The sequence below is a fragment of the Schistocerca serialis genome, unplaced genomic scaffold (assembly GCF_023864345.2).
Source record: "Schistocerca serialis cubense isolate TAMUIC-IGC-003099 unplaced genomic scaffold, iqSchSeri2.2 HiC_scaffold_1015, whole genome shotgun sequence".
In the NCBI taxonomy this organism is placed as follows: Eukaryota; Metazoa; Arthropoda; class Insecta; order Orthoptera; family Acrididae; genus Schistocerca; species Schistocerca serialis.
The window spans coordinates 1-18,649 of NW_026047201.1; the positions used below are offsets into that span (position 1 = coordinate 1).

Genomic DNA, 18,649 nt, shown 5'->3' on the forward strand with positions numbered 1-18,649 from the left:
CGAATCCTGGTCACGGCAATTTTGAAAGTTTTGCCTTGCTGCCGTTGCAATGACGAGTACTCGAAATGACAGTACTCTGTTGATTTTTTCACTCGTGTTCCGCAGGCCGCAGTTTGCACTACCACTTCATCCCCAACACGTAATGTCGCCTCCCAGAGCGCAGACGTCCGCTGCTCTCTGTAGTCGAAAAGGGCAGTTGTTTGAAGTGCGATGGATGAGCAGCCAGTCCCAGCAGAACAGGAAGCTGTGGCGTGCACTGTTTGTACAAATGCTAGGAACACTGGCGCACCAAGCAGCGCATGTAGCGTGGCCGAGCGCTTTAAGGCGCTGGTTTAAGGCACCAGTATCTCTGTAGGCGCGGTTTCGAATCCCGTAGCTGCCGGCGGTTTTGCTGTGATCGCGTTAACCTGGCGCTTTTTCTTCAAGTGTAACCTCCTTGAGCTCACATATGTTTGATACATGGAGCATTCTAGCTCCGCCTGACAGTTACAGCTACGATACTTTAGTGGTTACGGAAGGCCCAGGTTCGAAACCTGGTCACGGTACGAAAACGTCTCTTGACGCTGTCTCCTTAACTGCGACAGCTACAGACAAGTGGCGTCGCTACCATACGGCGGGCACGGCTTTTTCTTGCTGTGGATGGCCTAAAGAGACGCTTCCAGTGGGAGAGCAGTGGAAATACATGGCACGGCGATTGCCAAGATACTTCCATTTCGAAGTGATCTTTGTAGTACAAAGGAAACGTTTTGCCGCTGCTGCCCCAACGGTAACGTGGCCGAGCGGTCTAAGGCGCTGGTTTTAGGCACCAGTCTCTTCGGAGGCGTGGGTTCGAATCCCACCGTTGCCACTTTTTACGTCTCATTTTTGTGCCGTTGCGGTGTGTTCTCGTGGAGTGGGACGCAGCTCTTGTGACGCGCGTGTTGTGTAGGTAGCGTGGCCGAGCGGTCTAAGGCGCTGGTTTCAGGCACCATTCTCTTCGGAGGCGTGGGTTCGAATCCCACAGCTGCCAAACGTGTAATGTTTCCTGTGTCGAAGGCAGATGCACTCATTGCCCGCAAAGGAAACAGCACAACAAGGCGTGAGCGTCTGCTTGGTGAATTGTCGTAGAACAGTGCGTGGTGCAACGACAGGATTTTCAGGCACCTTTTGCTCTCATCATTGCTGGCGTTCGTCTCCACGAAATGCGTCCGGAGCACGCCGTTCTATAACGCGAGAGAGTGGATTTTTTACAGTTGTCGTCAGTCAACCGTGGGTGGCTGCTGCGTTCGCTGGAAAGAGCACTGCCGTCGTTATCCGGTGTGGTCTAGTGGCTAGGATACCTGGCTCTCACCCAGGAGGCCCGGGTTCGATTCCCGGTACCGGAATTGCGCGTTTTTATTGCTCCTCTTATGCGACTTGTCTCGACTTTGCTCGACTGACGCTACGCTGACGCGTGCAGAAAGCTACGTTAAGTATGACTCGCGGCAACACCTGACGGCGAGAGAGATGCGGCGTCTATCCACTTGTTATCGAGCCACATACCGGTACCTGCAGTCAAGAGGCTTGGAGGACTGCAAGACATTGCCACGGAGGTGAATGCAGCTAACCACTGTAGTTAGTGTCCTGACAGCGCAGGCACGTTCATTTGCTCGTATACATGTGATGGAGACCGTGTCTGACACTGCTGTGGCGTACACCTTGGCCTAGGCTTTGCTGGGTATCGCCACTTGCATTCGAGCCAGCTGCCTTCGCGTGCGCCTCCGTGGCCATGGCCGTGATCGTCTAGTGGTTAGGACATTGCGTTGTGGCCGCAATAACCCAGGTTCGAATCCTGGTCACGGCAATTTTGAAAGTTTTGCCTTGCTGCCGTTGCAATGACGAGTACTCGAAATGACAGTACTCTGTTGATTTTTTCACTCGTGTTCCGCAGGCCGCAGTTTGCACTACCACTTCATCCCCAACACGTAATGTCGCCTCCCAGAGCGCAGACGTCCGCTGCTCTCTGTAGTCGAAAAGGGCAGTTGTTTGAAGTGCGATGGATGAGCAGCCAGTCCCAGCAGAACAGGAAGCTGTGGCGTGCACTGTTTGTACAAATGCTAGGAACACTGGCGCACCAAGCAGCGCATGTAGCGTGGCCGAGCGCTTTAAGGCGCTGGTTTAAGGCACCAGTATCTCTGTAGGCGCGGTTTCGAATCCCGTAGCTGCCGGCGGTTTTGCTGTGATCGCGTTAACCTGGCGCTTTTTCTTCAAGTGTAACCTCCTTGAGCTCACATATGTTTGATACATGGAGCATTCTAGCTCCGCCTGACAGTTACAGCTACGATACTTTAGTGGTTACGGAAGGCCCAGGTTCGAAACCTGGTCACGGTACGAAAACGTCTCTTGACGCTGTCTCCTTAACTGCGACAGCTACAGACAAGTGGCGTCGCTACCATACGGCGGGCACGGCTTTTTCTTGCTGTGGATGGCCTAAAGAGACGCTTCCAGTGGGAGAGCAGTGGAAATACATGGCACGGCGATTGCCAAGATACTTCCATTTCGAAGTGATCTTTGTAGTACAAAGGAAACGTTTTGCCGCTGCTGCCCCAACGGTAACGTGGCCGAGCGGTCTAAGGCGCTGGTTTTAGGCACCAGTCTCTTCGGAGGCGTGGGTTCGAATCCCACCGTTGCCACTTTTTACGTCTCATTTTTGTGCCGTTGCGGTGTGTTCTCGTGGAGTGGGACGCAGCTCTTGTGACGCGCGTGTTGTGTAGGTAGCGTGGCCGAGCGGTCTAAGGCGCTGGTTTCAGGCACCATTCTCTTCGGAGGCGTGGGTTCGAATCCCACAGCTGCCAAACGTGTAATGTTTCCTGTGTCGAAGGCAGATGCACTCATTGCCCGCAAAGGAAACAGCACAACAAGGCGTGAGCGTCTGCTTGGTGAATTGTCGTAGAACAGTGCGTGGTGCAACGACAGGATTTTCAGGCACCTTTTGCTCTCATCATTGCTGGCGTTCGTCTCCACGAAATGCGTCCGGAGCACGCCGTTCTATAACGCGAGAGAGTGGATTTTTTACAGTTGTCGTCAGTCAACCGTGGGTGGCTGCTGCGTTCGCTGGAAAGAGCACTGCCGTCGTTATCCGGTGTGGTCTAGTGGCTAGGATACCTGGCTCTCACCCAGGAGGCCCGGGTTCGATTCCCGGTACCGGAATTGCGCGTTTTTATTGCTCCTCTTATGCGACTTGTCTCGACTTTGCTCGACTGACGCTACGCTGACGCGTGCAGAAAGCTACGTTAAGTATGACTCGCGGCAACACCTGACGGCGAGAGAGATGCGGCGTCTACCCACTTGTTATCGAGCCACATACCGGTACCTGTAGTCAAGAGGCTTGGAGGACTGCAAGACATTGCCACGGAGGTGAATGCAGCCAACCACTGTAGTTAGTGTCCTGACAGCGCAGGCACGTTCATTTGCTCGTATACATGCGATGGAGACCGTGTCTGACACTGCTGTGGCGTACACCTTGGCCTAGGCTTTGCTGGGTATCGCCACTTGCATTTGAGCCAGCTGCCTTCGCGGGCGCCTCCGTGGCCATGGCCGTGATCGTCTAGTGGTTAGGACATTGCGTTGTGGCCGCAATAACCCAGGTTCGAATCCTGGTCACGGCAATTTTGAAAGTTTTGCCTTGCTGCCGTTGCAATGACGAGTACTCGAAATGACAGTACTCTGTTGATTTTTTCACTCGTGTTCCGCAGGCCGCAGTTTGCACTACCACTTCATCCCCAACACGTAATGTCGCCTCCCAGAGCGCAGACGTCCGCTGCTCTCTGTAGTCGAAAAGGGCAGTTGTTTGAAGTGCGATGGATGAGCAGCCAGTCCCAGCAGAACAGGAAGCTGTGGCGTGCACTGTTTGTACAAATGCTAGGAACACTGGCGCACCAAGCAGCGCATGTAGCGTGGCCGAGCGCTTTAAGGCGCTGGTTTAAGGCACCAGTATCTCTGTAGGCGCGGTTTCGAATCCCGTAGCTGCCGGCGGTTTTGCTGTGATCGCGTTAACCTGGCGCTTTTTCTTCAAGTGTAACCTCCTTGAGCTCACATATGTTTGATACATGGAGCATTCTAGCTCCGCCTGACAGTTACAGCTACGATACTTTAGTGGTTACGGAAGGCCCAGGTTCGAAACCTGGTCACGGTACGAAAACGTCTCTTGACGCTGTCTCCTTAACTGCGACAGCTACAGACAAGTGGCGTCGCTACCATACGGCGGGCACGGCTTTTTCTTGCTGTGGATGGCCTAAAGAGACGCTTCCAGTGGGAGAGCAGTGGAAATACATGGCACGGCGATTGCCAAGATACTTCCATTTCGAAGTGATCTTTGTAGTACAAAGGAAACGTTTTGCCGCTGCTGCCCCAACGGTAACGTGGCCGAGCGGTCTAAGGCGCTGGTTTTAGGCACCAGTCTCTTCGGAGGCGTGGGTTCGAATCCCACCGTTGCCACTTTTTACGTCTCATTTTTGTGCCGTTGCGGTGTGTTCTCGTGGAGTGGGACGCAGCTCTTGTGACGCGCGTGTTGTGTAGGTAGCGTGGCCGAGCGGTCTAAGGCGCTGGTTTCAGGCACCATTCTCTTCGGAGGCGTGGGTTCGAATCCCACAGCTGCCAAACGTGTAATGTTTCCTGTGTCGAAGGCAGATGCACTCATTGCCCGCAAAGGAAACAGCACAACAAGGCGTGAGCGTCTGCTTGGTGAATTGTCGTAGAACAGTGCGTGGTGCAACGACAGGATTTTCAGGCACCTTTTGCTCTCATCATTGCTGGCGTTCGTCTCCACGAAATGCGTCCGGAGCACGCCGTTCTATAACGCGAGAGAGTGGATTTTTTACAGTTGTCGTCAGTCAACCGTGGGTGGCTGCTGCGTTCGCTGGAAAGAGCACTGCCGTCGTTATCCGGTGTGGTCTAGTGGCTAGGATACCTGGCTCTCACCCAGGAGGCCCGGGTTCGATTCCCGGTACCGGAATTGCGCGTTTTTATTGCTCCTCTTATGCGACTTGTCTCGACTTTGCTCGACTGACGCTACGCTGACGCGTGCAGAAAGCTACGTTAAGTATGACTCGCGGCAACACCTGACGGCGAGAGAGATGCGGCGTCTACCCACTTGTTATCGAGCCACATACCGGTACCTGTAGTCAAGAGGCTTGGAGGACTGCAAGACATTGCCACGGAGGTGAATGCAGCCAACCACTGTAGTTAGTGTCCTGACAGCGCAGGCACGTTCATTTGCTCGTATACATGCGATGGAGACCGTGTCTGACACTGCTGTGGCGTACACCTTGGCCTAGGCTTTGCTGGGTATCGCCACTTGCATTTGAGCCAGCTGCCTTCGCGGGCGCCTCCGTGGCCATGGCCGTGATCGTCTAGTGGTTAGGACATTGCGTTGTGGCCGCAATAACCCAGGTTCGAATCCTGGTCACGGCAATTTTGAAAGTTTTGCCTTGCTGCCGTTGCAATGACGAGTACTCGAAATGACAGTACTCTGTTGATTTTTTCACTCGTGTTCCGCAGGCCGCAGTTTGCACTACCACTTCATCCCCAACACGTAATGTCGCCTCCCAGAGCGCAGACGTCCGCTGCTCTCTGTAGTCGAAAAGGGCAGTTGTTTGAAGTGCGATGGATGAGCAGCCAGTCCCAGCAGAACAGGAAGCTGTGGCGTGCACTGTTTGTACAAATGCTAGGAACACTGGCGCACCAAGCAGCGCATGTAGCGTGGCCGAGCGCTTTAAGGCGCTGGTTTAAGGCACCAGTATCTCTGTAGGCGCGGTTTCGAATCCCGTAGCTGCCGGCGGTTTTGCTGTGATCGCGTTAACCTGGCGCTTTTTCTTCAAGTGTAACCTCCTTGAGCTCACATATGTTTGATACATGGAGCATTCTAGCTCCGCCTGACAGTTACAGCTACGATACTTTAGTGGTTACGGAAGGCCCAGGTTCGAAACCTGGTCACGGTACGAAAACGTCTCTTGACGCTGTCTCCTTAACTGCGACAGCTACAGACAAGTGGCGTCGCTACCATACGGCGGGCACGGCTTTTTCTTGCTGTGGATGGCCTAAAGAGACGCTTCCAGTGGGAGAGCAGTGGAAATACATGGCACGGCGATTGCCAAGATACTTCCATTTCGAAGTGATCTTTGTAGTACAAAGGAAACGTTTTGCCGCTGCTGCCCCAACGGTAACGTGGCCGAGCGGTCTAAGGCGCTGGTTTTAGGCACCAGTCTCTTCGGAGGCGTGGGTTCGAATCCCACCGTTGCCACTTTTTACGTCTCATTTTTGTGCCGTTGCGGTGTGTTCTCGTGGAGTGGGACGCAGCTCTTGTGACGCGCGTGTTGTGTAGGTAGCGTGGCCGAGCGGTCTAAGGCGCTGGTTTCAGGCACCATTCTCTTCGGAGGCGTGGGTTCGAATCCCACAGCTGCCAAACGTGTAATGTTTCCTGTGTCGAAGGCAGATGCACTCATTGCCCGCAAAGGAAACAGCACAACAAGGCGTGAGCGTCTGCTTGGTGAATTGTCGTAGAACAGTGCGTGGTGCAACGACAGGATTTTCAGGCACCTTTTGCTCTCATCATTGCTGGCGTTCGTCTCCACGAAATGCGTCCGGAGCACGCCGTTCTATAACGCGAGAGAGTGGATTTTTTACAGTTGTCGTCAGTCAACCGTGGGTGGCTGCTGCGTTCGCTGGAAAGAGCACTGCCGTCGTTATCCGGTGTGGTCTAGTGGCTAGGATACCTGGCTCTCACCCAGGAGGCCGGGTTCGATTCCCGGTACCGGAATTGCGCGTTTTTATTGCTCCTCTTATGCGACTTGTCTCGACTTTGCTCGACTGACGCTACGCTGACGCGTGCAGAAAGCTACGTTAAGTATGACTCGCGGCAACACCTGACGGCGAGAGAGATGCGGCGTCTACCCACTTGTTATCGAGCCACATACCGGTACCTGTAGTCAAGAGGCTTGGAGGACTGCAAGACATTGCCACGGAGGTGAATGCAGCCAACCACTGTAGTTAGTGTCCTGACAGCGCAGGCACGTTCATTTGCTCGTATACATGCGATGGAGACCGTGTCTGACACTGCTGTGGCGTACACCTTGGCCTAGGCTTTGCTGGGTATCGCCACTTGCATTTGAGCCAGCTGCCTTCGCGGGCGCCTCCGTGGCCATGGCCGTGATCGTCTAGTGGTTAGGACATTGCGTTGTGGCCGCAATAACCCAGGTTCGAATCCTGGTCACGGCAATTTTGAAAGTTTTGCCTTGCTGCCGTTGCAATGACGAGTACTCGAAATGACAGTACTCTGTTGATTTTTTCACTCGTGTTCCGCAGGCCGCAGTTTGCACTACCACTTCATCCCCAACACGTAATGTCGCCTCCCAGAGCGCAGACGTCCGCTGCTCTCTGTAGTCGAAAAGGGCAGTTGTTTGAAGTGCGATGGATGAGCAGCCAGTCCCAGCAGAACAGGAAGCTGTGGCGTGCACTGTTTGTACAAATGCTAGGAACACTGGCGCACCAAGCAGCGCATGTAGCGTGGCCGAGCGCTTTAAGGCGCTGGTTTAAGGCACCAGTATCTCTGTAGGCGCGGTTTCGAATCCCGTAGCTGCCGGCGGTTTTGCTGTGATCGCGTTAACCTGGCGCTTTTTCTTCAAGTGTAACCTCCTTGAGCTCACATATGTTTGATACATGGAGCATTCTAGCTCCGCCTGACAGTTACAGCTACGATACTTTAGTGGTTACGGAAGGCCCAGGTTCGAAACCTGGTCACGGTACGAAAACGTCTCTTGACGCTGTCTCCTTAACTGCGACAGCTACAGACAAGTGGCGTCGCTACCATACGGCGGGCACGGCTTTTTCTTGCTGTGGATGGCCTAAAGAGACGCTTCCAGTGGGAGAGCAGTGGAAATACATGGCACGGCGATTGCCAAGATACTTCCATTTCGAAGTGATCTTTGTAGTACAAAGGAAACGTTTTGCCGCTGCTGCCCCAACGGTAACGTGGCCGAGCGGTCTAAGGCGCTGGTTTTAGGCACCAGTCTCTTCGGAGGCGTGGGTTCGAATCCCACCGTTGCCACTTTTTACGTCTCATTTTTGTGCCGTTGCGGTGTGTTCTCGTGGAGTGGGACGCAGCTCTTGTGACGCGCGTGTTGTGTAGGTAGCGTGGCCGAGCGGTCTAAGGCGCTGGTTTCAGGCACCATTCTCTTCGGAGGCGTGGGTTCGAATCCCACAGCTGCCAAACGTGTAATGTTTCCTGTGTCGAAGGCAGATGCACTCATTGCCCGCAAAGGAAACAGCACAACAAGGCGTGAGCGTCTGCTTGGTGAATTGTCGTAGAACAGTGCGTGGTGCAACGACAGGATTTTCAGGCACCTTTTGCTCTCATCATTGCTGGCGTTCGTCTCCACGAAATGCGTCCGGAGCACGCCGTTCTATAACGCGAGAGAGTGGATTTTTTACAGTTGTCGTCAGTCAACCGTGGGTGGCTGCTGCGTTCGCTGGAAAGAGCACTGCCGTCGTTATCCGGTGTGGTCTAGTGGCTAGGATACCTGGCTCTCACCCAGGAGGCCCGGGTTCGATTCCCGGTACCGGAATTGCGCGTTTTTATTGCTCCTCTTATGCGACTTGTCTCGACTTTGCTCGACTGACGCTACGCTGACGCGTGCAGAAAGCTACGTTAAGTATGACTCGCGGCAACACCTGACGGCGAGAGAGATGCGGCGTCTACCCACTTGTTATCGAGCCACATACCGGTACCTGTAGTCAAGAGGCTTGGAGGACTGCAAGACATTGCCACGGAGGTGAATGCAGCCAACCACTGTAGTTAGTGTCCTGACAGCGCAGGCACGTTCATTTGCTCGTATACATGCGATGGAGACCGTGTCTGACACTGCTGTGGCGTACACCTTGGCCTAGGCTTTGCTGGGTATCGCCACTTGCATTTGAGCCAGGCTGCCTTCGCGGGCGCCTCCGTGGCCATGGCCGTGATCGTCTAGTGGTTAGGACATTGCGTTGTGGCCGCAATAACCCAGGTTCGAATCCTGGTCACGGCAATTTTGAAAGTTTTGCCTTGCTGCCGTTGCAATGACGAGTACTCGAAATGACAGTACTCTGTTGATTTTTTCACTCGTGTTCCGCAGGCCGCAGTTTGCACTACCACTTCATCCCCAACACGTAATGTCGCCTCCCAGAGCGCAGACGTCCGCTGCTCTCTGTAGTCGAAAAGGGCAGTTGTTTGAAGTGCGATGGATGAGCAGCCAGTCCCAGCAGAACAGGAAGCTGTGGCGTGCACTGTTTGTACAAATGCTAGGAACACTGGCGCACCAAGCAGCGCATGTAGCGTGGCCGAGCGCTTTAAGGCGCTGGTTTAAGGCACCAGTATCTCTGTAGGCGCGGTTTCGAATCCCGTAGCTGCCGGCGGTTTTGCTGTGATCGCGTTAACCTGGCGCTTTTTCTTCAAGTGTAACCTCCTTGAGCTCACATATGTTTGATACATGGAGCATTCTAGCTCCGCCTGACAGTTACAGCTACGATACTTTAGTGGTTACGGAAGGCCCAGGTTCGAAACCTGGTCACGGTACGAAAACGTCTCTTGACGCTGTCTCCTTAACTGCGACAGCTACAGACAAGTGGCGTCGCTACCATACGGCGGGCACGGCTTTTTCTTGCTGTGGATGGCCTAAAGAGACGCTTCCAGTGGGAGAGCAGTGGAAATACATGGCACGGCGATTGCCAAGATACTTCCATTTCGAAGTGATCTTTGTAGTACAAAGGAAACGTTTTGCCGCTGCTGCCCCAACGGTAACGTGGCCGAGCGGTCTAAGGCGCTGGTTTTAGGCACCAGTCTCTTCGGAGGCGTGGGTTCGAATCCCACCGTTGCCACTTTTTACGTCTCATTTTTGTGCCGTTGCGGTGTGTTCTCGTGGAGTGGGACGCAGCTCTTGTGACGCGCGTGTTGTGTAGGTAGCGTGGCCGAGCGGTCTAAGGCGCTGGTTTCAGGCACCATTCTCTTCGGAGGCGTGGGTTCGAATCCCACAGCTGCCAAACGTGTAATGTTTCCTGTGTCGAAGGCAGATGCACTCATTGCCCGCAAAGGAAACAGCACAACAAGGCGTGAGCGTCTGCTTGGTGAATTGTCGTAGAACAGTGCGTGGTGCAACGACAGGATTTTCAGGCACCTTTTGCTCTCATCATTGCTGGCGTTCGTCTCCACGAAATGCGTCCGGAGCACGCCGTTCTATAACGCGAGAGAGTGGATTTTTTACAGTTGTCGTCAGTCAACCGTGGGTGGCTGCTGCGTTCGCTGGAAAGAGCACTGCCGTCGTTATCCGGTGTGGTCTAGTGGCTAGGATACCTGGCTCTCACCCAGGAGGCCCGGGTTCGATTCCCGGTACCGGAATTGCGCGTTTTTATTGCTCCTCTTATGCGACTTGTCTCGACTTTGCTCGACTGACGCTACGCTGACGCGTGCAGAAAGCTACGTTAAGTATGACTCGCGGCAACACCTGACGGCGAGAGAGATGCGGCGTCTACCCACTTGTTATCGAGCCACATACCGGTACCTGTAGTCAAGAGGCTTGGAGGACTGCAAGACATTGCCACGGAGGTGAATGCAGCCAACCACTGTAGTTAGTGTCCTGACAGCGCAGGCACGTTCATTTGCTCGTATACATGTGATGGAGACCGTGTCTGACACTGCTGTGGCGTACACCTTGGCCTAGGCTTTGCTGGGTATCGCCACTTGCATTTGAGCCAGCTGCCTTCGCGGGCGCCTCCGTGGCCATGGCCGTGATCGTCTAGTGGTTAGGACATTGCGTTGTGGCCGCAATAACCCAGGTTCGAATCCTGGTCACGGCAATTTTGAAAGTTTTGCCTTGCTGCCGTTGCAATGACGAGTACTCGAAATGACAGTACTCTGTTGATTTTTTCACTCGTGTTCCGCAGGCCGCAGTTTGCACTACCACTTCATCCCCAACACGTAATGTCGCCTCCCAGAGCGCAGACGTCCGCTGCTCTCTGTAGTCGAAAAGGGCAGTTGTTTGAAGTGCGATGGATGAGCAGCCAGTCCCAGCAGAACAGGAAGCTGTGGCGTGCACTGTTTGTACAAATGCTAGGAACACTGGCGCACCAAGCAGCGCATGTAGCGTGGCCGAGCGCTTTAAGGCGCTGGTTTAAGGCACCAGTATCTCTGTAGGCGCGGTTTCGAATCCCGTAGCTGCCGGCGGTTTTGCTGTGATCGCGTTAACCTGGCGCTTTTTCTTCAAGTGTAACCTCCTTGAGCTCACATATGTTTGATACATGGAGCATTCTAGCTCCGCCTGACAGTTACAGCTACGATACTTTAGTGGTTACGGAAGGCCCAGGTTCGAAACCTGGTCACGGTACGAAAACGTCTCTTGACGCTGTCTCCTTAACTGCGACAGCTACAGACAAGTGGCGTCGCTACCATACGGCGGGCACGGCTTTTTCTTGCTGTGGATGGCCTAAAGAGACGCTTCCAGTGGGAGAGCAGTGGAAATACATGGCACGGCGATTGCCAAGATACTTCCATTTCGAAGTGATCTTTGTAGTACAAAGGAAACGTTTTGCCGCTGCTGCCCCAACGGTAACGTGGCCGAGCGGTCTAAGGCGCTGGTTTTAGGCACCAGTCTCTTCGGAGGCGTGGGTTCGAATCCCACCGTTGCCACTTTTTACGTCTCATTTTTGTGCCGTTGCGGTGTGTTCTCGTGGAGTGGGACGCAGCTCTTGTGACGCGCGTGTTGTGTAGGTAGCGTGGCCGAGCGGTCTAAGGCGCTGGTTTCAGGCACCATTCTCTTCGGAGGCGTGGGTTCGAATCCCACAGCTGCCAAACGTGTAATGTTTCCTGTGTCGAAGGCAGATGCACTCATTGCCCGCAAAGGAAACAGCACAACAAGGCGTGAGCGTCTGCTTGGTGAATTGTCGTAGAACAGTGCGTGGTGCAACGACAGGATTTTCAGGCACCTTTTGCTCTCATCATTGCTGGCGTTCGTCTCCACGAAATGCGTCCGGAGCACGCCGTTCTATAACGCGAGAGAGTGGATTTTTTACAGTTGTCGTCAGTCAACCGTGGGTGGCTGCTGCGTTCGCTGGAAAGAGCACTGCCGTCGTTATCCGGTGTGGTCTAGTGGCTAGGATACCTGGCTCTCACCCAGGAGGCCCGGGTTCGATTCCCGGTACCGGAATTGCGCGTTTTTATTGCTCCTCTTATGCGACTTGTCTCGACTTTGCTCGACTGACGCTACGCTGACGCGTGCAGAAAGCTACGTTAAGTATGACTCGCGGCAACACCTGACGGCGAGAGAGATGCGGCGTCTACCCACTTGTTATCGAGCCACATACCGGTACCTGTAGTCAAGAGGCTTGGAGGACTGCAAGACATTGCCACGGAGGTGAATGCAGCCAACCACTGTAGTTAGTGTCCTGACAGCGCAGGCACGTTCATTTGCTCGTATACATGTGATGGAGACCGTGTCTGACACTGCTGTGGCGTACACCTTGGCCTAGGCTTTGCTGGGTATCGCCACTTGCATTTGAGCCAGCTGCCTTCGCGGGCGCCTCCGTGGCCATGGCCGTGATCGTCTAGTGGTTAGGACATTGCGTTGTGGCCGCAATAACCCAGGTTCGAATCCTGGTCACGGCAATTTTGAAAGTTTTGCCTTGCTGCCGTTGCAATGACGAGTACTCGAAATGACAGTACTCTGTTGATTTTTTCACTCGTGTTCCGCAGGCCGCAGTTTGCACTACCACTTCATCCCCAACACGTAATGTCGCCTCCCAGAGCGCAGACGTCCGCTGCTCTCTGTAGTCGAAAAGGGCAGTTGTTTGAAGTGCGATGGATGAGCAGCCAGTCCCAGCAGAACAGGAAGCTGTGGCGTGCACTGTTTGTACAAATGCTAGGAACACTGGCGCACCAAGCAGCGCATGTAGCGTGGCCGAGCGCTTTAAGGCGCTGGTTTAAGGCACCAGTATCTCTGTAGGCGCGGTTTCGAATCCCGTAGCTGCCGGCGGTTTTGCTGTGATCGCGTTAACCTGGCGCTTTTTCTTCAAGTGTAACCTCCTTGAGCTCACATATGTTTGATACATGGAGCATTCTAGCTCCGCCTGACAGTTACAGCTACGATACTTTAGTGGTTACGGAAGGCCCAGGTTCGAAACCTGGTCACGGTACGAAAACGTCTCTTGACGCTGTCTCCTTAACTGCGACAGCTACAGACAAGTGGCGTCGCTACCATACGGCGGGCACGGCTTTTTCTTGCTGTGGATGGCCTAAAGAGACGCTTCCAGTGGGAGAGCAGTGGAAATACATGGCACGGCGATTGCCAAGATACTTCCATTTCGAAGTGATCTTTGTAGTACAAAGGAAACGTTTTGCCGCTGCTGCCCCAACGGTAACGTGGCCGAGCGGTCTAAGGCGCTGGTTTTAGGCACCAGTCTCTTCGGAGGCGTGGGTTCGAATCCCACCGTTGCCACTTTTTACGTCTCATTTTTGTGCCGTTGCGGTGTGTTCTCGTGGAGTGGGACGCAGCTCTTGTGACGCGCGTGTTGTGTAGGTAGCGTGGCCGAGCGGTCTAAGGCGCTGGTTTCAGGCACCATTCTCTTCGGAGGCGTGGGTTCGAATCCCACAGCTGCCAAACGTGTAATGTTTCCTGTGTCGAAGGCAGATGCACTCATTGCCCGCAAAGGAAACAGCACAACAAGGCGTGAGCGTCTGCTTGGTGAATTGTCGTAGAACAGTGCGTGGTGCAACGACAGGATTTTCAGGCACCTTTTGCTCTCATCATTGCTGGCGTTCGTCTCCACGAAATGCGTCCGGAGCACGCCGTTCTATAACGCGAGAGAGTGGATTTTTTACAGTTGTCGTCAGTCAACCGTGGGTGGCTGCTGCGTTCGCTGGAAAGAGCACTGCCGTCGTTATCCGGTGTGGTCTAGTGGCTAGGATACCTGGCTCTCACCCAGGAGGCCCGGGTTCGATTCCCGGTACCGGAATTGCGCGTTTTTATTGCTCCTCTTATGCGACTTGTCTCGACTTTGCTCGACTGACGCTACGCTGACGCGTGCAGAAAGCTACGTTAAGTATGACTCGCGGCAACACCTGACGGCGAGAGAGATGCGGCGTCTACCCACTTGTTATCGAGCCACATACCGGTACCTGTAGTCAAGAGGCTTGGAGGACTGCAAGACATTGCCACGGAGGTGAATGCAGCCAACCACTGTAGTTAGTGTCCTGACAGCGCAGGCACGTTCATTTGCTCGTATACATGTGATGGAGACCGTGTCTGACACTGCTGTGGCGTACACCTTGGCCTAGGCTTTGCTGGGTATCGCCACTTGCATTTGAGCCAGCTGCCTTCGCGGGCGCCTCCGTGGCCATGGCCGTGATCGTCTAGTGGTTAGGACATTGCGTTGTGGCCGCAATAACCCAGGTTCGAATCCTGGTCACGGCAATTTTGAAAGTTTTGCCTTGCTGCCGTTGCAATGACGAGTACTCGAAATGACAGTACTCTGTTGATTTTTTCACTCGTGTTCCGCAGGCCGCAGTTTGCACTACCACTTCATCCCCAACACGTAATGTCGCCTCCCAGAGCGCAGACGTCCGCTGCTCTCTGTAGTCGAAAAGGGCAGTTGTTTGAAGTGCGATGGATGAGCAGCCAGTCCCAGCAGAACAGGAAGCTGTGGCGTGCACTGTTTGTACAAATGCTAGGAACACTGGCGCACCAAGCAGCGCATGTAGCGTGGCCGAGCGCTTTAAGGCGCTGGTTTAAGGCACCAGTATCTCTGTAGGCGCGGTTTCGAATCCCGTAGCTGCCGGCGGTTTTGCTGTGATCGCGTTAACCTGGCGCTTTTTCTTCAAGTGTAACCTCCTTGAGCTCACATATGTTTGATACATGGAGCATTCTAGCTCCGCCTGACAGTTACAGCTACGATACTTTAGTGGTTACGGAAGGCCCAGGTTCGAAACCTGGTCACGGTACGAAAACGTCTCTTGACGCTGTCTCCTTAACTGCGACAGCTACAGACAAGTGGCGTCGCTACCATACGGCGGGCACGGCTTTTTCTTGCTGTGGATGGCCTAAAGAGACGCTTCCAGTGGGAGAGCAGTGGAAATACATGGCACGGCGATTGCCAAGATACTTCCATTTCGAAGTGATCTTTGTAGTACAAAGGAAACGTTTTGCCGCTGCTGCCCCAACGGTAACGTGGCCGAGCGGTCTAAGGCGCTGGTTTTAGGCACCAGTCTCTTCGGAGGCGTGGGTTCGAATCCCACCGTTGCCACTTTTTACGTCTCATTTTTGTGCCGTTGCGGTGTGTTCTCGTGGAGTGGGACGCAGCTCTTGTGACGCGCGTGTTGTGTAGGTAGCGTGGCCGAGCGGTCTAAGGCGCTGGTTTCAGGCACCATTCTCTTCGGAGGCGTGGGTTCGAATCCCACAGCTGCCAAACGTGTAATGTTTCCTGTGTCGAAGGCAGATGCACTCATTGCCCGCAAAGGAAACAGCACAACAAGGCGTGAGCGTCTGCTTGGTGAATTGTCGTAGAACAGTGCGTGGTGCAACGACAGGATTTTCAGGCACCTTTTGCTCTCATCATTGCTGGCGTTCGTCTCCACGAAATGCGTCCGGAGCACGCCGTTCTATAACGCGAGAGAGTGGATTTTTTACAGTTGTCGTCAGTCAACCGTGGGTGGCTGCTGCGTTCGCTGGAAAGAGCACTGCCGTCGTTATCCGGTGTGGTCTAGTGGCTAGGATACCTGGCTCTCACCCAGGAGGCCCGGGTTCGATTCCCGGTACCGGAATTGCGCGTTTTTATTGCTCCTCTTATGCGACTTGTCTCGACTTTGCTCGACTGACGCTACGCTGACGCGTGCAGAAAGCTACGTTAAGTATGACTCGCGGCAACACCTGACGGCGAGAGAGATGCGGCGTCTACCCACTTGTTATCGAGCCACATACCGGTACCTGTAGTCAAGAGGCTTGGAGGACTGCAAGACATTGCCACGGAGGTGAATGCAGCCAACCACTGTAGTTAGTGTCCTGACAGCGCAGGCACGTTCATTTGCTCGTATACATGTGATGGAGACCGTGTCTGACACTGCTGTGGCGTACACCTTGGCCTAGGCTTTGCTGGGTATCGCCACTTGCATTTGAGCCAGCTGCCTTCGCGGGCGCCTCCGTGGCCATGGCCGTGATCGTCTAGTGGTTAGGACATTGCGTTGTGGCCGCAATAACCCAGGTTCGAATCCTGGTCACGGCAATTTTGAAAGTTTTGCCTTGCTGCCGTTGCAATGACGAGTACTCGAAATGACAGTACTCTGTTGATTTTTTCACTCGTGTTCCGCAGGCCGCAGTTTGCACTACCACTTCATCCCCAACACGTAATGTCGCCTCCCAGAGCGCAGACGTCCGCTGCTCTCTGTAGTCGAAAAGGGCAGTTGTTTGAAGTGCGATGGATGAGCAGCCAGTCCCAGCAGAACAGGAAGCTGTGGCGTGCACTGTTTGTACAAATGCTAGGAACACTGGCGCACCAAGCAGCGCATGTAGCGTGGCCGAGCGCTTTAAGGCGCTGGTTTAAGGCACCAGTATCTCTGTAGGCGCGGTTTCGAATCCCGTAGCTGCCGGCGGTTTTGCTGTGATCGCGTTAACCTGGCGCTTTTTCTTCAAGTGTAACCTCCTTGAGCTCACATATGTTTGATACATGGAGCATTCTAGCTCCGCCTGACAGTTACAGCTACGATACTTTAGTGGTTACGGAAGGCCCAGGTTCGAAACCTGGTCACGGTACGAAAACGTCTCTTGACGCTGTCTCCTTAACTGCGACAGCTACAGACAAGTGGCGTCGCTACCATACGGCGGGCACGGCTTTTTCTTGCTGTGGATGGCCTAAAGAGACGCTTCCAGTGGGAGAGCAGTGGAAATACATGGCACGGCGATTGCCAAGATACTTCCATTTCGAAGTGATCTTTGTAGTACAAAGGAAACGTTTTGCCGCTGCTGCCCCAACGGTAACGTGGCCGAGCGGTCTAAGGCGCTGGTTTTAGGCACCAGTCTCTTCGGAGGCGTGGGTTCGAATCCCACCGTTGCCACTTTTTACGTCTCATTTTTGTGCCGTTGCGGTGTGTTCTCGTGGAGTGGGACGCAGCTCTTGTGACGCGCGTGTTGTGTAGGTAGCGTGGCCGAGCGGTCTAAGGCGCTGGTTTCAGGCACCATTCTCTTCGGAGGCGTGGGTTCGAATCCCACAGCTGCCAAACGTGTAATGTTTCCTGTGTCGAAGGCAGATGCACTCATTGCCCGCAAAGGAAACAGCACAACAAGGCGTGAGCGTCTGCTTGGTGAATTGTCGTAGAACAGTGCGTGGTGCAACGACAGGATTTTCAGGCACCTTTTGCTCTCATCATTGCTGGCGTTCGTCTCCACGAAATGCGTCCGGAGCACGCCGTTCTATAACGCGAGAGAGTGGATTTTTTACAGTTGTCGTCAGTCAACCGTGGGTGGCTGCTGCGTTCGCTGGAAAGAGCACTGCCGTCGTTATCCGGTGTGGTCTAGTGGCTAGGATACCTGGCTCTCACCCAGGAGGCCCGGGTTCGATTCCCGGTACCGGAATTGCGCGTTTTTATTGCTCCTCTTATGCGACTTGTCTCGACTTTGCTCGACTGACGCTACGCTGACGCGTGCAGAAAGCTACGTTAAGTATGACTCGCGGCAACACCTGACGGCGAGAGAGATGCGGCGTCTACCCACTTGTTATCGAGCCACATACCGGTACCTGTAGTCAAGAGGCTTGGAGGACTGCAAGACATTGCCACGGAGGTGAATGCAGCCAACCACTGTAGTTAGTGTCCTGACAGCGCAGGCACGTTCATTTGCTCGTATACATGTGATGGAGACCGTGTCTGACACTGCTGTGGCGTACACCTTGGCCTAGGCTTTGCTGGGTATCGCCACTTGCATTTGAGCCAGCTGCCTTCGCGGGCGCCTCCGTGGCCATGGCCGTGATCGTCTAGTGGTTAGGACATTGCGTTGTGGCCGCAATAACCCAGGTTCGAATCCTGGTCACGGCAATTTTGAAAGTTTTGCCTTGCTGCCGTTGCAATGACGAGTACTCGAAATGACAGTACTCTGTTGATTTTTTCACTCGTGTTCCGCAGGCCGCAGTTTGCACTACCACTTCATCCCCAACACGTAATGTCGCCTCCCAGAGCGCAGACGTCCGCTGCTCTCTGTAGTCGAAAAGGGCAGTTGTTTGAAGTGCGATGGATGAGCAGCCAGTCCCAGCAGAACAGGAAGCTGTGGCGTGCACTGTTTGTACAAATGCTAGGAACACTGGCGCACCAAGCAGCGCATGTAGCGTGGCCGAGCGCTTTAAGGCGCTGGTTTAAGGCACCAGTATCTCTGTAGGCACGGTTTCGAATCCCGTAGCTGCCGGCGGTTTTGCTGTGATCGCGTTAACCTGGCGCTTTTTCTTCAAGTGTAACCTCCTTGAGCTCACATATGTTTGATACATGGAGCATTCTAGCTCCGCCTGACAGTTACAGCTACGATACTTTAGTGGTTACGGAAGGCCCAGGTTCGAAACCTGGTCACGGTACGAAAACGTCTCTTGACGCTGTCTCCTTAACTGCGACAGCTACAGACAAGTGGCGTCGCTACCA

At 54.1% G+C, this 18,649-nt stretch overlaps 40 non-coding genes across 40 annotated transcripts; all 40 read left to right on the forward strand.

Moving 5' to 3' along the window:
- Positions 1 to 765: 765 nt before the first annotated feature.
- On the forward strand, positions 766 to 847 carry Trnal-uag (transfer RNA leucine (anticodon UAG)). The gene has a single exon. It is a non-coding gene; the product is annotated as a tRNA-Leu (tRNA).
- An 80-nt stretch (positions 848 to 927) lies between these two features.
- Trnal-cag (transfer RNA leucine (anticodon CAG)) lies at positions 928 to 1,009 on the forward strand. The gene has a single exon. It is a non-coding gene; the product is annotated as a tRNA-Leu (tRNA).
- A 283-nt stretch (positions 1,010 to 1,292) lies between these two features.
- On the forward strand, positions 1,293 to 1,364 carry Trnae-cuc (transfer RNA glutamic acid (anticodon CUC)). The gene has a single exon. It is a non-coding gene; the product is annotated as a tRNA-Glu (tRNA).
- A 386-nt stretch (positions 1,365 to 1,750) lies between these two features.
- Positions 1,751 to 1,822, forward strand: Trnah-gug (transfer RNA histidin (anticodon GUG)). The gene has a single exon. It is a non-coding gene; the product is annotated as a tRNA-His (tRNA).
- Positions 1,823 to 2,569: 747 nt separating this feature from the next.
- Positions 2,570 to 2,651, forward strand: Trnal-uag (transfer RNA leucine (anticodon UAG)). The gene has a single exon. It is a non-coding gene; the product is annotated as a tRNA-Leu (tRNA).
- Positions 2,652 to 2,731: 80 nt separating this feature from the next.
- Positions 2,732 to 2,813, forward strand: Trnal-cag (transfer RNA leucine (anticodon CAG)). Its single transcript has one exon. It is a non-coding gene; the product is annotated as a tRNA-Leu (tRNA).
- Positions 2,814 to 3,096: 283 nt separating this feature from the next.
- Positions 3,097 to 3,168, forward strand: Trnae-cuc (transfer RNA glutamic acid (anticodon CUC)). The gene has a single exon. It is a non-coding gene; the product is annotated as a tRNA-Glu (tRNA).
- A 386-nt stretch (positions 3,169 to 3,554) lies between these two features.
- Trnah-gug (transfer RNA histidin (anticodon GUG)) lies at positions 3,555 to 3,626 on the forward strand. The gene has a single exon. It is a non-coding gene; the product is annotated as a tRNA-His (tRNA).
- Positions 3,627 to 4,373: 747 nt separating this feature from the next.
- Positions 4,374 to 4,455, forward strand: Trnal-uag (transfer RNA leucine (anticodon UAG)). The gene has a single exon. It is a non-coding gene; the product is annotated as a tRNA-Leu (tRNA).
- An 80-nt stretch (positions 4,456 to 4,535) lies between these two features.
- Trnal-cag (transfer RNA leucine (anticodon CAG)) lies at positions 4,536 to 4,617 on the forward strand. The gene has a single exon. It is a non-coding gene; the product is annotated as a tRNA-Leu (tRNA).
- Positions 4,618 to 4,900: 283 nt separating this feature from the next.
- Positions 4,901 to 4,972, forward strand: Trnae-cuc (transfer RNA glutamic acid (anticodon CUC)). Its single transcript has one exon. It is a non-coding gene; the product is annotated as a tRNA-Glu (tRNA).
- A 386-nt stretch (positions 4,973 to 5,358) lies between these two features.
- Trnah-gug (transfer RNA histidin (anticodon GUG)) lies at positions 5,359 to 5,430 on the forward strand. Its single transcript has one exon. It is a non-coding gene; the product is annotated as a tRNA-His (tRNA).
- A 747-nt stretch (positions 5,431 to 6,177) lies between these two features.
- On the forward strand, positions 6,178 to 6,259 carry Trnal-uag (transfer RNA leucine (anticodon UAG)). The gene has a single exon. It is a non-coding gene; the product is annotated as a tRNA-Leu (tRNA).
- Positions 6,260 to 6,339: 80 nt separating this feature from the next.
- Positions 6,340 to 6,421, forward strand: Trnal-cag (transfer RNA leucine (anticodon CAG)). Its single transcript has one exon. It is a non-coding gene; the product is annotated as a tRNA-Leu (tRNA).
- A 283-nt stretch (positions 6,422 to 6,704) lies between these two features.
- On the forward strand, positions 6,705 to 6,775 carry Trnae-cuc (transfer RNA glutamic acid (anticodon CUC)). The gene has a single exon. It is a non-coding gene; the product is annotated as a tRNA-Glu (tRNA).
- Positions 6,776 to 7,161: 386 nt separating this feature from the next.
- Trnah-gug (transfer RNA histidin (anticodon GUG)) lies at positions 7,162 to 7,233 on the forward strand. Its single transcript has one exon. It is a non-coding gene; the product is annotated as a tRNA-His (tRNA).
- A 747-nt stretch (positions 7,234 to 7,980) lies between these two features.
- Trnal-uag (transfer RNA leucine (anticodon UAG)) lies at positions 7,981 to 8,062 on the forward strand. Its single transcript has one exon. It is a non-coding gene; the product is annotated as a tRNA-Leu (tRNA).
- Positions 8,063 to 8,142: 80 nt separating this feature from the next.
- On the forward strand, positions 8,143 to 8,224 carry Trnal-cag (transfer RNA leucine (anticodon CAG)). The gene has a single exon. It is a non-coding gene; the product is annotated as a tRNA-Leu (tRNA).
- Positions 8,225 to 8,507: 283 nt separating this feature from the next.
- Trnae-cuc (transfer RNA glutamic acid (anticodon CUC)) lies at positions 8,508 to 8,579 on the forward strand. Its single transcript has one exon. It is a non-coding gene; the product is annotated as a tRNA-Glu (tRNA).
- A 387-nt stretch (positions 8,580 to 8,966) lies between these two features.
- Positions 8,967 to 9,038, forward strand: Trnah-gug (transfer RNA histidin (anticodon GUG)). Its single transcript has one exon. It is a non-coding gene; the product is annotated as a tRNA-His (tRNA).
- A 747-nt stretch (positions 9,039 to 9,785) lies between these two features.
- Positions 9,786 to 9,867, forward strand: Trnal-uag (transfer RNA leucine (anticodon UAG)). The gene has a single exon. It is a non-coding gene; the product is annotated as a tRNA-Leu (tRNA).
- Positions 9,868 to 9,947: 80 nt separating this feature from the next.
- Trnal-cag (transfer RNA leucine (anticodon CAG)) lies at positions 9,948 to 10,029 on the forward strand. Its single transcript has one exon. It is a non-coding gene; the product is annotated as a tRNA-Leu (tRNA).
- Positions 10,030 to 10,312: 283 nt separating this feature from the next.
- Trnae-cuc (transfer RNA glutamic acid (anticodon CUC)) lies at positions 10,313 to 10,384 on the forward strand. The gene has a single exon. It is a non-coding gene; the product is annotated as a tRNA-Glu (tRNA).
- Positions 10,385 to 10,770: 386 nt separating this feature from the next.
- Positions 10,771 to 10,842, forward strand: Trnah-gug (transfer RNA histidin (anticodon GUG)). The gene has a single exon. It is a non-coding gene; the product is annotated as a tRNA-His (tRNA).
- A 747-nt stretch (positions 10,843 to 11,589) lies between these two features.
- On the forward strand, positions 11,590 to 11,671 carry Trnal-uag (transfer RNA leucine (anticodon UAG)). Its single transcript has one exon. It is a non-coding gene; the product is annotated as a tRNA-Leu (tRNA).
- An 80-nt stretch (positions 11,672 to 11,751) lies between these two features.
- Positions 11,752 to 11,833, forward strand: Trnal-cag (transfer RNA leucine (anticodon CAG)). Its single transcript has one exon. It is a non-coding gene; the product is annotated as a tRNA-Leu (tRNA).
- A 283-nt stretch (positions 11,834 to 12,116) lies between these two features.
- Trnae-cuc (transfer RNA glutamic acid (anticodon CUC)) lies at positions 12,117 to 12,188 on the forward strand. The gene has a single exon. It is a non-coding gene; the product is annotated as a tRNA-Glu (tRNA).
- Positions 12,189 to 12,574: 386 nt separating this feature from the next.
- On the forward strand, positions 12,575 to 12,646 carry Trnah-gug (transfer RNA histidin (anticodon GUG)). Its single transcript has one exon. It is a non-coding gene; the product is annotated as a tRNA-His (tRNA).
- A 747-nt stretch (positions 12,647 to 13,393) lies between these two features.
- Positions 13,394 to 13,475, forward strand: Trnal-uag (transfer RNA leucine (anticodon UAG)). The gene has a single exon. It is a non-coding gene; the product is annotated as a tRNA-Leu (tRNA).
- Positions 13,476 to 13,555: 80 nt separating this feature from the next.
- Positions 13,556 to 13,637, forward strand: Trnal-cag (transfer RNA leucine (anticodon CAG)). Its single transcript has one exon. It is a non-coding gene; the product is annotated as a tRNA-Leu (tRNA).
- Positions 13,638 to 13,920: 283 nt separating this feature from the next.
- Trnae-cuc (transfer RNA glutamic acid (anticodon CUC)) lies at positions 13,921 to 13,992 on the forward strand. The gene has a single exon. It is a non-coding gene; the product is annotated as a tRNA-Glu (tRNA).
- A 386-nt stretch (positions 13,993 to 14,378) lies between these two features.
- Trnah-gug (transfer RNA histidin (anticodon GUG)) lies at positions 14,379 to 14,450 on the forward strand. The gene has a single exon. It is a non-coding gene; the product is annotated as a tRNA-His (tRNA).
- Positions 14,451 to 15,197: 747 nt separating this feature from the next.
- Positions 15,198 to 15,279, forward strand: Trnal-uag (transfer RNA leucine (anticodon UAG)). The gene has a single exon. It is a non-coding gene; the product is annotated as a tRNA-Leu (tRNA).
- An 80-nt stretch (positions 15,280 to 15,359) lies between these two features.
- On the forward strand, positions 15,360 to 15,441 carry Trnal-cag (transfer RNA leucine (anticodon CAG)). Its single transcript has one exon. It is a non-coding gene; the product is annotated as a tRNA-Leu (tRNA).
- A 283-nt stretch (positions 15,442 to 15,724) lies between these two features.
- On the forward strand, positions 15,725 to 15,796 carry Trnae-cuc (transfer RNA glutamic acid (anticodon CUC)). Its single transcript has one exon. It is a non-coding gene; the product is annotated as a tRNA-Glu (tRNA).
- Positions 15,797 to 16,182: 386 nt separating this feature from the next.
- Positions 16,183 to 16,254, forward strand: Trnah-gug (transfer RNA histidin (anticodon GUG)). Its single transcript has one exon. It is a non-coding gene; the product is annotated as a tRNA-His (tRNA).
- Positions 16,255 to 17,001: 747 nt separating this feature from the next.
- Positions 17,002 to 17,083, forward strand: Trnal-uag (transfer RNA leucine (anticodon UAG)). Its single transcript has one exon. It is a non-coding gene; the product is annotated as a tRNA-Leu (tRNA).
- Positions 17,084 to 17,163: 80 nt separating this feature from the next.
- On the forward strand, positions 17,164 to 17,245 carry Trnal-cag (transfer RNA leucine (anticodon CAG)). Its single transcript has one exon. It is a non-coding gene; the product is annotated as a tRNA-Leu (tRNA).
- A 283-nt stretch (positions 17,246 to 17,528) lies between these two features.
- Positions 17,529 to 17,600, forward strand: Trnae-cuc (transfer RNA glutamic acid (anticodon CUC)). Its single transcript has one exon. It is a non-coding gene; the product is annotated as a tRNA-Glu (tRNA).
- A 386-nt stretch (positions 17,601 to 17,986) lies between these two features.
- Trnah-gug (transfer RNA histidin (anticodon GUG)) lies at positions 17,987 to 18,058 on the forward strand. The gene has a single exon. It is a non-coding gene; the product is annotated as a tRNA-His (tRNA).
- The last annotated feature ends 591 nt before the right edge of the window (positions 18,059 to 18,649 follow it).